Source organism: Mirounga leonina, unplaced genomic scaffold, assembly GCF_011800145.1.
Source record: "Mirounga leonina isolate KUSES-001 unplaced genomic scaffold, KU_Mleo_1.0 Mir_204, whole genome shotgun sequence".
Taxonomy (NCBI): Eukaryota; Metazoa; Chordata; class Mammalia; order Carnivora; family Phocidae; genus Mirounga; species Mirounga leonina.
This window is the reverse complement of record NW_023270513.1, coordinates 16,187,166-16,203,014: the sequence shown is the minus strand read 5'-3', so window position 1 is coordinate 16,203,014 and position 15,849 is coordinate 16,187,166. Positions and strand designations below refer to the sequence as shown.

The following is a 15,849-nucleotide window of genomic DNA, read 5'->3' as shown; positions in this document are numbered from 1 at the left end:
AATTTTTCTCCAGAACACTGTACCAGTTTACATCCCACAGCAGTATATAAGAATTTCCATAGGTCTACATCTTTGCCAACTTTTGTTATTAGGTTTTTAAGTTTTTGTCAATCTGACTCACATAAAATAGCCTCACATTATACTTTTATTTTGCATTTCATAGACTACTTATGAGGTGGAGCATCTTCTCATATGGTTATTGGATATTCATGTTTTCTCTTTCGTGAAATGCATGTTCCTGTGTTTTTCCATTTGTCCCTGTGTTATTGTATTTTCCTTACTGATTTGTAGGAGTTTTTGTTCTGAATACTGATCTTTTCTTAGTTGTATGTGTTGCTTTATGGTATTCATGATGCATGATGCATTAAGATTAGTCAAACATAACAATCTTTTTTTTTTTTTATACTTAGCACTTTTAGGGTAGTGGAGCATGGTAGTTAAAAACCTGGACTATGGAGACAGACTACCAAGATTTAAGTCCTGGCTTCTCCATTCGTTGGCCATGTAACCTTGAGCAAGTTTTACAGTCTATAAGAATCAACTTTTTGGCTTTTTGATTCTTTCTATTACAGCTTTGTGTTCCTAGTTCATTAATTTCCATTCTTTATTATCTCCTTTATTTTGCTTTCTTTGGGTTTTGTTCAGCTCATCCCTCCCCTTTTCTGTCCCTGCCAATTCTTAGGAGGAAACCCAATGTTAAATATGTATCTTTTTTATTTTCTAATATAAGCATTTAAGATGATAAAGTGCCAACTCCTCTTTTGACCCTTCACAGTTATTATGTATTATTTTCATTATCTTTTAGTCTTAAATATCTTAATTTCCATTATGATTTCTACATTGACCCATGGATTGTTGAGGGGTTTTATTTTATTTATTTATTTTTTTAAAGATTTATTTATTTGACAGAGTGCACAAGCGGGGGGGTGGGAGAGGGAGAAGCAGAATCCCCACTGAGCAGGGAGCCTGATGCGGGGATCGATCCTGGGAGTCCAGGATCATGAACTGAGCTAAAGGCAGGCATGTAACCCACTGAGCCACCCAGGCGCCCCATTATGAGAGGTTTTAAAATAGCTGATTTGGTTGATTCTTTTGCTCTTACCATCTAATTTCATTGTAGAAAATTAATTTACGTCTGGAAAATATGTTTTTTTTTTTTAATTTAAATTCAATTAACCAACATAGTGTACATCATTAGTTTTTGATATAATGTTCAGTGATTCATTAGTTGTGTATAACACCCAGTGCTCATCACATCACGTGCCCTCCTTTAATACCCATCACTCGGTTACCCCATCCCCCCACCCTCCTCCTTATCCACAACCCTCAGTTTGTCTCCCAGAGTCAAGAGTCTCTCATGGTTTGTCTCCCTCTCAGATTTCTTCCCATTCAGTTTTTCCTCCCTTCCCCTATTGTCCTCTGCCCTATTTCTTACATTCCACATATGAGTGAAACCATATGATAATTGTCTTTATCTTATTGACATATTTCACTTAACATAATACCCTCCAGTTCCATCCATGTCGATGTAAATGGTAGGTATTCATCCTTTCTTATGGCTGAGTAATATTCCATTGTATATACGAACTGCATCTTTATCCATTCATCTGTTGAAGGGCATCTTGGCTCCTTCCACAGTTTGGCTATTGTGGACATTGCTGCTATGGAAAACATGTTTTTTTTTTTTTTTTTTAAGATTTTATTTATTTATTTGAGAGAGAGAATGAGAGACAGAGAGCATGAGAGGGAGGAGGGTCAGAGGGAGAAGCAGACTCCCTGCCAAGCAGGGAGCCCGATGCGGGGCTCGATCCTGGGACTCCAGGATCATGACCTGAGCCGAAGGCAGTCACTTAACCAACTGAGCCACCCAGGCACCTGGAAAACATGTTTTTATGGTATTTAATACTTCGAGCTTTATGTTATGACTTAGTATGTCATCAGTTTTTGTAATTTTTCCATTTATGCTCAAGAAGAATGTGTTTAGTTCTTGGGCACAGGATTCTCCAATTATTGGTCTTGGAGTCTAATAAGGCAGGCTTTGAGTTGTAATTTGCAAATTCTTTTTGTAATTTGCAAATTTTATTGAGTTTTTTCCTTTGATCTACCATTAATAAAGTATTTTAAAATCTCCCATTATGATGTTTGATTTCTCAATTTCTCCCTATAATTCTGTCAGTTTTTACCTTATATTTATTTTGAGGCAATTTGTTAAGATCATTTAAATTTATAACTGTTTAATCTTCCTGATGAATGTAATATTTTACATTATTTGCTGACTTTCTCATCCCTAATAATGCATTTTTTTTCCTTAAAGTCTACTTTGTCTGATATTATAATAGCTACTACAACTTATTAGTATTTGCCTGTTTTATCTTTCTCCATCTCTGAGTCTTCTGAGTCTGTATTTGGGGCTCTAAATAGCAAATTAATGCATATTTTTAATCCGATTTGACAATCTCTGTCTTTTACCAAGCAGGATGAATCTTGTTAATAGGAGTCTATTCCTTCCTTTTGAAGTATCTAATTTTAAAAGTTCCTCTGGTTTACATCTGTTGGCAGTAAATGCCTAGTTTGTATATGAACATAACTTTTTTTTGCCTTTTTGTTTGAGGGAAGATTTGTGAGGAAAACATTTCTAGGTTGGCAGTTCTTTTTCTCAGTACTTTAAAATTTTATTCCACTGTCATTTGGATTCCTTCTTTTGCTGTTGAAAAATTGATGTCAGCCTAATGGTCATTTCTTTATAAATCATATTTCTTTTCTCTCAGGTTGTTTTTAAGATAGTTCATTTTTGGTGTTCTGTATTTTCACTACAGTGAATTTAGGTGTTTCTTTATCTAGCTTGGTATCGGTTAAACCATGTGTAATTAATAATATTAAACCATTTTGACCTACAATTCCATATGGTTCAAACAACTTCAGTGTATTTCCTCTGTCTGTGAATTGTCATTTGTCATTTTGGAAAATTGTCAGCCAGTATCTTTGCAAATACTGGTTTTCCTCCATTGTCTCTCTCCTTACTTTTTTGGAACCCTAACTAGAAATGTTTTAGAATTTTGCATTCTCTCATCCCTATTTCTTAATCTCTTTTTCATACTTTCTATCTCCTTGTCATTCTGGCTATATTCTGGGTACTTTATTAAGATCTCTTTTCCAGTTTATTAATTCTCTCTATTTGTCTCTAATCTGTAATTTAATCCTCTCATTTTTTTACTTCAATATTGTAATCTTTCATTTGTAGAAGCTGTGCTCCTCCTCTCCCCAAATCTTTCTTGTTGTTTGATATTTTCTTTTGCTTGTTCATTTTATCCATATATCTTACATTCTGCCATGTATTGTTTCTGTTGATTCATGTTATTGGTTTAGTTTCTTGTGCCATGTTTATCTTTGAGAGTTTATATTTGATTGGTTTTAATCTTTGGAAATCTGGGGACCCAAATTAAGGATGCTTTCCTTCAAAGATTATTTGTGTTTGCTTCAGCCAGAAGGCACTAAGATTTGGGACCATTTCAGCTCCTTTCAGGGGATCCTTTCTTTTTTTTTTTTTTAATTTAAATTCAATTAGCCAACATACAGTACATCATTAGTTTCAGATGTAGTGTTCAATAATTCATCAGTTGCATATAATAAGGGGATCCTTTCTTATTAAAGGAGGATCCTTTCTTATTAAAGGAACCCCAGGTACAGTTGCCACACTGATTAATATGAGCAACAAGACTTTTTTTTAACGTAAAAGTAAAACTGTATTAGAAATGCATCTCTTAGAATAAACAGATAGTTACTAAATTGGAGATGGGTGGGGGAATGGGTTAAATAAGTGATGGGGTTTAAGGCGTGCACTTGTGGTGAGCACCAAGTATTTTATGGAAGTGTTGAATCACTATATTGTACACCTGAAATATAAAGTTACATTGTATATTAACTAACTGGAATTTAAATAAAAACTTAAAAAATGCATCTCGTAGTGACATGACTGTTTAAAAACATGGTTCATGTATCTTGGGAAGAGTATTACTTATGGCTAGAATGAAGACTTGCTTTTTTTTTAACTAAGATTTTATTGACTGATTGATTTGACAGAGAGAGAGTACAAGCAGGGGGAGCAACAGGGAGAGGGAGAAGCAGGCTCCCACTGAGCAGAGAGCCCGACATGGGGCTCGATCCCAGGACCCTGGGATCGTGACCTGAGCCGAAGGCAGACGCTTAACCGAATGAGCCACCCAGGCGCCCCAAGACTTGCTTTTATTTAATTGCAGTGTTTTTTTTTTTTTTTTCCTTGAAGCTTTGAATTTAGCTCAAGGTTTGTTTGTACTGTGTGTGTGTATTTGGGCTTGGGGAGTTTCTTGTCGACATTTCTTTTATTTCTTTCAATCTCAGCAGTGCAATAAAAGTTATGCTTAATGTAAAAAGTCATTTTTTTTTTTGGTAGAAACAAGAGGTCCCTTCCCAGTATCCAGTCCAATATACTGCTGGAAGTAGATATTCTCCCGTCCACATTTCTTAATCATGCAGAGGTGAGGATGTTATAAATTTGAAAGTAATTTAATTCTGAATATGATAGGTCTGTGTATTTCCAGACAAACTCTTCCTTCTCCAGTTACTTGTCAAAGTAGGCATGAATAGGGAATGTCATGTCCCGCAGGACCAGAGGTCCTCCTATCAATTTAAACTAAGAGGGAGGTTTTCTGGTTTTCTTAATCATTCTTTTCCTCTTCCTGGCATTGCCTGATGTAAAAGGAGCCACACTATTTTTTCTTGTGTTGTCACTTGCTACTCACTCCTACAGAGCTTTTAGGTAAGGAATAGGGACAGAATGAACACTGGGGAGTGAACAGAAGCTCACTGGTTTTCCTTACCATTTTTGAAAATGGAATTCTTAACCTCATTCCTGTTTTTCCACTAAATCCCTGTATTTCCTTTCCTAATTCAGATCATATTTACATCTAGTAAATACTGTTTGGTGTTTGTTTGTTTTTTTTTGTTTTTTTTTAAAGATTTTATTTATTTATTTGACAGAGAGAGACACAGCGAGAGAGGGAACACAAGCAGGGGGAGTGGGAGAGAGAGAAGCAGGCTTCCCGCGGAGCAGGGAGCCTGATGCGGGGCTCGATCCCAGGACCCTGGGATCATGACCTGAGCCGAAGGCAGACACTTAACGACTGAGCCACCCAGGCACCCCTGTTTGTTTGTTGTTTTTAAGGGAAAAAACACTGAAAAGTTTTGTTTGTCCTATACTGATATAAAATTTCAAAATGAGACCTTATATGTGTTGAATCCTAAAGAAGACATTTTTCCCAAAAAATGATTGTACCCTCTTTTTTTTTTAAGATTTATTTATTTTAGAGAGAGCACGAGAGTGGGAGTGCATGTGTGCTCATGTGCACATGAGCAGAGGGTGGAGCCAAGGGAGAAGGAGAGGGGGAAAGAAGCAGATTCCACCTTGAGCCCATAGCTGGGGCTTGATCTCACAGCCCTGAGATTATGACCTGAGCCAAAATCAAGAGTCGAAAGCTCAACCGACTGAGCCACCCCAGCACCTCTGTACTCTCTTTAAGGCTGAGTTTTTATCAGCCTTCTACATCTTTTTATCCTCTATAGAGTGTATCTCAGAATTTTGTGTACGATATAGATTTAATGTTTATTATAAAAATTATACCTCACTCTCTGCAATTTGAACTGATACTTTCAGGGAATTATATAATTAAATGTATATACATATAGGTAGTTGATTAAAAACAAAATAAACCAAAAACTTTCTCCATTTTTTTAAGTAGTATATTAAACTTTTGGGTGGTTTTTTGGTAATTAAAGTAAATCTAAGGTCTCTGAGGTGTATAAAATATATACACACACACACATATATGTATGTGAATTATAATAAAAATGCATTAGCCTAGGGATATTAACTTTATATTTGATTCCCTGCATCACAGTTTATAATTTCATATAAATGTTGTTTTGTTTATATCCTAAAGTAGTAACACTACTACCATCTATACATCATAGCCTATACTTTTTATCACCAGTTTATCAGAATTAGGTGTCACCTGTTCTGTGATTTCTAACCACCATTCTATATTCTGTTTTATTATAAGCCTAAGCATTTCTCAGCCAGTTACAGTGGGTACTCATCAAGGCTACTGATATAAATGGCATGCATGCATATTTATGTGAGGATTCAAAGACATTTGTAAGTCATATCCTTGCATTCTAAATGAATTCTGCATAAACAGTATAACATTTTAACTACTAGAGATAACTTTCATTAACAAACACCCTTTGAGGTTTTTATACATTTAAAGAGGTAGATTTTTTAAAAGGTTTATTTAAGAGAGAGAGAGCAAGTGAGCAAACAGGAGAGGGGCAGAGGGAGAGAGAGACAAGCAGACTCTTCACTCAGTGGGCATCCCGACACTGGGCTCCATCCCAGGACCCTGAGATCATGACCTGAGCCGAAATCAAGAGTCAGACCCTTAACCGACTGAAACCACCCAGGATTCCTGGTAGATTTATTTTTAAGTAAAAAATGTGACGCTTACTTATTGTAATACTACCCACTAATATGTCATAAATTGGACCTTTTGGGAAGAAAAGTCATTGAAAACTGTATTTTTCTAGTCTAGCAAGCCACAGAATTTTCCCTACCGTATATTGGTTAGTATTTTTTCTGACACACTGGACAGGATATGTGTGCAGTATATAGGTTTTTAGACTCTCTCAATATATCTTCTAAACAGAAGTCCTTTTTAAGCCCTGACTAATTTATTTGTTATCTGTGTGGTTGGTAACATGGTAGCTTTTAGAACTTTCTAGTTCAGAGTAGGTTTCACATAGTGTGTCATAACCTGTGAAATGGAGCAATACCAGTGGGATCAAACAAACTTTACACTTTTTTATAAGTAGACTTAGACTGCCCAGGGATTGTTACTTGATTTTTATAAGAAGAGTTTATTCAACTGATAATTTACTGGGTAATTCAGTCTTCCATTCTTCAGTGGCCTAAATTTCATTTCCTTTTTTCCTTTAATGTAGTAGGATTCTTAAAACATAAAAGATGTGTTTTTTTTACTTTTAACATGTAATATAAATATTGTGCATGCACACACATGTAGAATCACCACCAAATACTTTTTACTAGGTGTTTGTACTCGTGACATTTTTCTGAGTATTGACTGTGGAAAATTGAACAAATGCGAGATCTGCCTCAGAAAATTTTGGAACACAAGTTGATCTCTTATAGCTTTTAAAAAGAGAGAATGAGAGAACACCAAAAGTCCAAAATATGTAAGTAACTTGCTCAAGATTATAGGAATAGCATGGAAAGATAGGAAAGGGAATCTCCCACTTGATAAATTAATTCAGCAATGGCTTGAATAATGATGCCTACAAGGGACCACATAGATGCTACTCTGATTTTGTTATAATCATGGAATTTATTTTTAATATAAATTGTAAAGTATTTTCTATTGTTTTATCTTTTTCCTCTGCTTTATTGTTATATTTGGAGAACTCTGTAGAAAACATCTCTCAGACCAAAGTAACCTGCCTATTTTATTCTCTAATAACCAACACTTTTTATTCAGGGAATTTTCAGAAATCTAAAAGACATTTGTTAACCTGGATGAACCTATTGGAAAACCAAGAGAAATATTAAAATTGGCCAAAGATTATACCAATGGAAAGTTTTATGAGTTTATATATTCAGTTGCATGTAAAGTCAGAGCAAAATTGAGATGGCTTCTTAAAGTCTGCCCCCAATGTTCTTGCCCTTCCACCCACATAAGCATGGCTTAGATTATAGATCTATATACTTTAACAGTACATTATTATTTCCCTTTAACAGCATTCTCTTTAATCTCTTTTCTTGTAAAATTCTCCCTACTATTCTGGTAGTAATATAACAAAAAAAATTAGAATTGAAAGAATGCTTTCATGTTGTTTTGATGGTCTAATTTTATAAATGAGGAAAGATAAAAAGAGGCTGAGGCTAGAAAGATTTCCTGGTATGCATTCTTCATGACTTACCTCTTACACAAAATTACACAATTTTTTTAAACATTTCTTTGAGAAAGAGAGAACAAACAGGGGGGAGGATCAGGGGAAGAGGGACAAGCAGACTCCACACTGAACACAGAGCCCAATGCAGGACTCAATCCCACGATCCTGAGATCATGACCTGAGCTGAAATCAAGTCGGACGCTTAACTGACTGAGCCACCCAGGTGCCCCACAATTTTTAAACATTTTCTGAAAAAACTAAAAGGAGATAGTTAATAAAAATATTGTTATTTGGGGGGATTTAAAAAAATATTTGTGGTATTTGTCAGCTTTTAACAACTTGTAATTTGTTAGGATTTCTTACTGTCAATACATAGTCACTTTCTAAAAAAAAAGCAGGTGAGACTAAGGGCCATTCTTACAGTATTCTTAGAAACCTCTTCCAATTCTGTGCCCAGTAGGAAATACTACTTTAGATGAATAAAGGAATTCTTTCAACTTCCCACATTTTACCTAATAGATAAAGGTAAAAGGAAAAACATTACGAGCAAACAGATTTCCCCTTCAGCCCTATAATTTTTATGTTTGCATTTGATGAACACTAATGCAGATGAGCCCAGTAGCAGTTAGATTTTATATGTTTTGGAGGCTAGTTACCATTCCTGTGTTTCATGCTCCCAACCCCATTGGTTCCCTGCCCCCACCCCACCTCAGTGTCATAGGTAGAACTCCATGATACACCTAAAAATGTAGGTGTGGAAACGACCTATATCTAATTGGTAGATTTGACCAGTCCAAATTGTTTGTATGTGTAAAGCTTGATTATTGAATTGAACCTTAAATATTTGAAATTAAAGGTTAAAAAATTGCCAAAGTGAATTCAACAGAAACATTAATTAGATGAACATTGAGTGCAAAAGTCCTATAGTTAAGTAAGAAATATTTTCATTGTGGATCACTACACATTATTGTTTTGCAGCACTGCAGCTGAGTAGAGCTGCACTGAGATATGCTATGCCAAAGGTTCTTAATCTAGCGTCCTTGGGTCCTTGGAATTTATATACAAAATGTTATATGTGTGTCTTTATGAGAGGAACTCATAGTTTCATCAGATTTTCATAGTCATCCATGACCTAAAAACAAGGATTGAGAACTATTGTTAAGAATTTTCAATAAAAGAAAACATTTTTTACTCAGATAATCATTCCTTAAGAGCTTATGAAAAGAAGAGGTCCTAAAGAGTTTATAATAAAGGTGCTTCTGGAGTATAAAGACAGAAGAGGGATGGGAAAACTTGGAAAATGTTGCTATTGGAGCTGTAATTTTCAGGCACCTCTTGGGATAGATGCAACCAGATATTTATGCTCTAGTGTTGTGAAGGAGAAGTAGTTAAGTATAGTATAATGAACAAGAGGGTACATTTTAGAGCCAGACCCATGGGGGTTAAATCCTGGTTCTGCCATTTACTAGCTGTGTATTCTTGGGCCAGTTATTTAACCTCTCTGTGCTCCAGTTTCCTCATTTTTTCATGGGGATGATAATAGCATCTACCTCATAGGTTGTAAGGATGAAAATGAATTAGTATCCAGAAAGTGGTTTAAACATTGATTGCCTTAGTGTACTACATAAGTACTAGCTGTTATTACTCTTAGTATGATTATTATAATTATTGCTGCTGCTGCTGTTGTCTGAATTAGGGACTGAGCAAGATTTAGTATTCTAATATAGTGGGTCAACAAATTTTTTTCTGTAAAGGGTCAGATAGTAAATAGTTTTGGCTTTGTAAGACATGTGGTCTCCCTTGAAACTATTTGCAGTCATAGACAATATGTAAAAGGATGGACATGGCTGTGTTCCAAAAACTTTCTTTACAAAATAGGTGGCAGGTTTTCTGACCCCAGTTTAATCAGTTCAATAGTCTTTTATCCACCAAATATAATAATACTTTTTAAAAACCCTGATATTAGGGGATATTACAAGATTGCCTCAGTGCATTGCCTACTGTACATTAGTCATTAAGTATTTGATGGGTAAATTAGTGAATAGTAGGTATTTATGAATTGCTGCGAAAAATTGTGTGTCAAAGAAGTGGTAGAGCAGTGTTTTCAAGCCTTCACCTGTGTCAGAATTTAACACCATTACTGGGCCCCATTCCCGGAGTTTCTGACTTTTAGATCTGGTGTGAAGCCTGAAAATTTGCATTTCTAATAAGTTTCCAAGTGTTGCTGTTGTCTAGGGAACACAGCTGAATAGTAAAAGTAACCAGGGTAATTGCTCTCTGGGCCCAATTCTGATCAACAAGAAGAAAAGGATTTAGAGTGACAGAAAAGTTGTGAAGAAGCATCTATGTCCTTTATTGTAAATTTGGTTATTTTCATTTCTTCCCATTTAATTCAACGGCTATTTTTTAAAGCATCCATTCTCTGCCTAGGTATAATAGATATATATGAAAAAGAATATGATGTAGACTTTGATGTTAATGTCAAGAGTGTTTAGTTGAGGAAAGAAAATGTACACTTATGGACCAATTACAGAATAAGAAAGTATATTTCATCAGGTTCCAGAGTGTGTAATGTAGGTATGAATGACATCAGTACTCAGAAATGATCAGAAAAGAGTCTAAAGAGATTTTACATGAAATTAATCAAGGCACACAAGATGATACTTTGATGGAGTTACAGGAATCTCAGATTGCTCAGTTAACCTATCCATTTCCAGAAAAGAGCAAGATTGGGTTCTACTCTGAGCCAAGTACCATCAGTGAGTGGTATGATTCCACCTATCATTGAACATGGCCTGATTATGTGAGATACATAATTGTTTTGAGGCTTTTGGTTTAGGCCAGAATTTCTTAATCTCATTTTTGACAGGATACTTGACATTTTTAGCAGGATAATTCTTGGCCGTGTTGGGGGATGGGTTGTCCTGTACATAGTAGGATGTTTAGCAGCATCCCTGGCCTCTACGCACTAGATGTCACTACCTTCACCCACCTACCTACTTGTGACAGACAGAATGTCTTCAGACATTGACAAATACCCCTAAGGACAAACTACTCCCTGTTTGAGAAATAATGGGTTAGTCCAATTCAGTATATATTGAATTGGTATAGTCGACTCTAGCCAAAATGTTGAAAGGCAGGGAGAATAAAATATTCTTGCCGTCCTTAAAGTCTTACTACTCAATTTTTGGTTCTATAATCTGGAGCTATGTAAAAATTCTTTAAGGACCAGAACATTTTAAAAGATCTTGACATTTGAATCAGTGGAACAACTTAGGTAATTTGGCAAATTTCCTGACATATTGAAGGTACTAAATAGCCATTATAAAGCAAATTCTTGGTAACATACAATCTTAGTAGTTAGAGAAAAAATAAAAATACTGAAAAAAAAAGGAAACAAACACACTCACTTTTATAAAGAAATACAAGCCCTGTTCCCCACCCACAAATTCCACCCCTTGAGTTAACATTGTTCAGTTGCATATTTTCCCATCTTTTCCACGCTTATACGGGCATCTATTTATAAATGTGTATATACATGCGTACTTAAAAAAATCTTAATGGTTGAGTAGTTCTCCGGTATATGGATGTATATACCATAGTTCATTCAACCATTTGAATGTTGGTATTACCATGCTAAAATTGAGTTGAATTGAATACCATTGAATGTTGGTATTACCATGCTAAAATTAAAATTATGTCTTTATTATATAAGAAATATAACTTCATATGTAGAATTTTTTTTATTTGGCCATCTTCAGTTATAGTATAAGCAAACTTACAGCCATCCTTTTAGAAACTTGTATCTGACAGCCTAAAATAGCATTGGAAGGGTGGGTATAGTAAGGGGAGTTCTTCAAATTCAGAGTCCTTAACCTGGCATTCCAATACCTGGAATAATCATCTGGGTTTTGGGGAGAATACTCTGAAATTGCATGCCAAATTTTGTGTGTGTGATATACATGGCTGCATTTTTCTAGGAAGGGCATTCATAGTTTTATCATTTTATCAAGGGAGTCTGTCACCTCCCAAGAAGGTTAAGAACCACTGAGATGCACTATCTCAGTTGAGACTGCCCTTATTAAATTTGAAGAGTAATGTTGAATAGCTTAACCAAAAGGTTGTCTCCCAAAAGTTGGAGGGCTGTTGTTTGAATAGAATTTTTATAAATTGTAGAATCCTGGAGGGTAAAAAATAGAGCAACATACCTCATTTTCTGAATCTTTTGCATACAATTTTAAAGACATTTAGCCCTCTAGTTAATAATATTGGCATAGAAATGATACATAAGGTATAGAGGGTAGGCATGATTATGTTTGTATGATCATTTGTTTGTTTTTCCCTTGAGGAGAGAGTATTGTGTGGGATAAACAGCAGGGTGGTGATATAATCCATCATTTTGAAACCTGTTCTCTGGTGATGGATGGATAGATTGGTAAAATAACTCAATAATCTTCATTTTTTTCCCCCAGGTTATTCACAGATCATTGAGCATTGTCGTTAATAAAGCAATGGAATGTTTTTGTGTCCTTGACGGCATTATTCCTCAGGTTGTGACAGGAAAAGACTTTTAATTTGGGAATAACTTCTCATTGAAATATATAAGTGTGTGGTGCTAGAGCATTTATTGTGACTCATGAACATACTAGAATTATATTTGTTCCCCAAATTACATAGTTTGAGTTTTTATTTTAGTAATAGCCTCCTTCAATGCTAAAAATTCAGATACTAGATTATCCTCACACGTAGATACAAAAACTCAGCCTAGTTGTTTTCTCCCCCGGTTACATAATGCATACTACTCCAAATCTTAAAATAATTCTAATACCTTGTAGTAGAGTGAAAGGTGGCTGACTTCATGTAGGGCCAGAATGACAATTGAATTTAAGCCCAGTGTTTGGAGCTGAGATTTTAGTTTGATTAAATTGAAAGGTAACACTGTGTTATTGCATAGTCTGACTTTTTAAGGATCAGTCAAAACACTTCTTGGACTATCTCTTTGGAACCAATGTACTTTTGTGCAAGTGTAATAGAAATAGTATGTGAAGTGTGTCTGTTTTCAAGCCAATTCAAAAAACAACCCTGAAGGCAACCAAATTACAAAGATCTAAGGCTTTAATTGTTGGCAAGTGTAAGTCTATGTTAGATAGCTGGATTTCCATGTGTTCTCTACTATTCCCCTGTTTAAGTTGTTTTTTGTTCCAAAGTGATCCAATTAGTGTGATTGCATAAAATTTTAATGAAGCTCTTCATTTCCAACTTTTTCATCAATTTGCTTTCTACTTTGGTAGGGAATGCTCAAAAAACTGTTTTTATAAAATTCCTTGTCTCATGAAAGTTACAAGGTTTTCCATGTTACAAAACTATCAGTCTCAGAATTGGATTCTGATTCTAGCTCTGTCATATTATTTGCATGAACTTGAACATGTCATTTAAATTCTCAGAGCCTCCATTGTTTCACCTATATAATGGAAATGGTAATTAAATCTCATCCTAACTCCTGCCCTGGGCTACTCTGAAACTCAAATGTGATGATGTTAGGGAAAGTGCATTGAAGATTGTCCAACATCAGGTAGGGTATTATAAAAGTTGTATGACTTCATGGTCTTGGTATTTGGAATTAGTGTTTTTGTAATTACTGAAACATACAGACTCTTCATTCACTTTATACAAACAAGATATGGTATTTAGAATTTAATTATGTAATTAAATTACCTTATAGTATGTCTATTGATAGGTATATTTGCTGTATAAAATGTAGTCCTCTTTATGTCTCCTGTAGTTTCTAGTACATAGCCTTTTACAAGATGGGTATGCCATTATTTTTGCCTTGCTATTGAATTTGGTGTATTTTACTCATATGTAGTTAACTGCTTCAATAGAACTGCTTGGAACTTCAGCTGGCATATAGTAGGTGCTTAATAAATTACTTATTTAAAAAATCGGATTAGAATTTACCATAGAAATTAAATATTGTAGGACAAACTATTTTTTTTTCATGTACTAGAGAAATGATTTATAAAAAAGAACTCTGTGTTGGAGCTGAAATAATTAATACAGCTTTTAGCCATTCCTCTTCCTTATTTCTCTATCCCTTCATGCCTCAACTTGTCCTCTCTTTCTTCTCCCCTTTCCCCAAATTAGGCAGTAGACTCTTACTTGCCCAATATAGTGAAATAGTGGCACCAAAAAGTGCCATATCCCTGTGGTAAAACTTCACCGATTTTAATCTCACCAAGTCAGGATTCATAATAATTTGAATGTTTTTACTTTGTAGTCTGTAAACAGTTTGCTAAACAAATGAATAGCATAAACAGGAAAGTATATGTAGCCTACTCAAGAAACCAAACTAATTTCAGCTATTTGTAAATGACTCCTGTAATCTTCAATTCATGCACACTTGAAAGTCATAAACCTGTCATTTATAATTTGCACTTACACTGGTATCCCTACATTATTTCATACAAATGCACATGTATTTGTAAACAGCCATATCTTTCAACTTTTTGCTTTCCGACCAGAGGGGTTTTTTTTTTATTTTTATTTAAATTTTAGTTAACATACAGTGCAATATTGGTTTTACGAGTAGAATTCAGTGATTCATCACTTACATACAACACCCAGTGCTCATCACAAGTGCCCTCCTTAATATCCTTCACCCATCTAGCCCACCCCCCACCCACCTGCCTTCATCAACCGTCAGTTCTCTATTGTTAAGAGTCTCTTGTGGTTTGTTTCCCTCTCTCCTTTGTTTTCCCCCCAATATGGAGGGAAAACAAAGATGAGATGTTTTTTAACAAACATCTGAGTTTGTTAAAAGAAAAATGGGATTCATAGTGTGGCTATTTTTCTTTTGACTATATTAGAATTTGAAAATACTCATTCTTGAATCTACAGTCTTTAATCATGGTCCTGTATGCACAGACCCATATTCTTCAGGTACATTTAAAAATAGAAGGAATTAACTCTAAAATAAGCTTTTGAATAATACATATTTATTGAATGAACAATTAATCTTGATTCTAGTTTTATGTTTTAATGTATCCTGAAAGGTACAACAGTGTAGTTGTTAAGAGTAGAGACCCTTAAACAGACTTTCTGTTTGAATCCTTCTCTGCCACCTACCTACTGGTTAAATCCTGTTTTTTTTACAGTTTCCTCCCTTATAAAAAGGGAATAACAATAGTATCTACCTCTTCGGGTTGTTAGGAGTTTTAAGGAAATTATTTGCTAAGCTCTTAGAACAGTACCTGGCACAAATAGGCACAGCATGAGCCTTTGTTATATAAAGTGAAATAATTTCCAAACCATGTTAATTTTCCTGTGCATATATGAACTCACATGCTTCGATATAGTGGAGTGGTCCCAAATGCCTAATGAATTGAGAGCCAAACTTCTGACTGTAGTGTTTCCACCTTCCATGATGTTTTTGAAATCAGAACTTTACTGTCAGCCTGTAGTCTTCTCACAGAGGTGGATATACCAAGATTAGAGCTGCTACTATCTGAAATCGAGTGCAGTATACCTATTCCCCTCCCTGGAATTAGCTTTCTTGTTTGTCCCTTCTTTTGTGGGGTTAGATGTATTTCTTTCAACAAGCAAATGCAGATGAAAACAAGCATTATTTTTCATTGTACTCCTAAAGTAGAAATAAAAACCACTATGGAGGGTCTTTCTAGGCTATGAATATTTTAATGCTTGAAATGGACTCTTAAGAACAGCAAACTAAGGCACTGTCTGTATGGTACAGATAAATCAAGTATGAATCAGAAGAACGTGGTTATCTGTTTCTACATTTTAGCTTAAATACTCTGGCCTTATGAGACGGTTTTACTTATCTCCAATGCAGTT

At 35.0% G+C, this 15,849-nt stretch overlaps 1 protein-coding gene across 3 annotated transcripts in view; it reads left to right on the top strand.

Annotated features, from left to right (window-relative positions):
• Positions 1 to 15,849, top strand: part of CHM (CHM Rab escort protein) — a 206,492-nt gene that overhangs the window by 90,790 nt on the left and 99,853 nt on the right. The gene's annotated exons all lie outside the window — the stretch shown is intronic.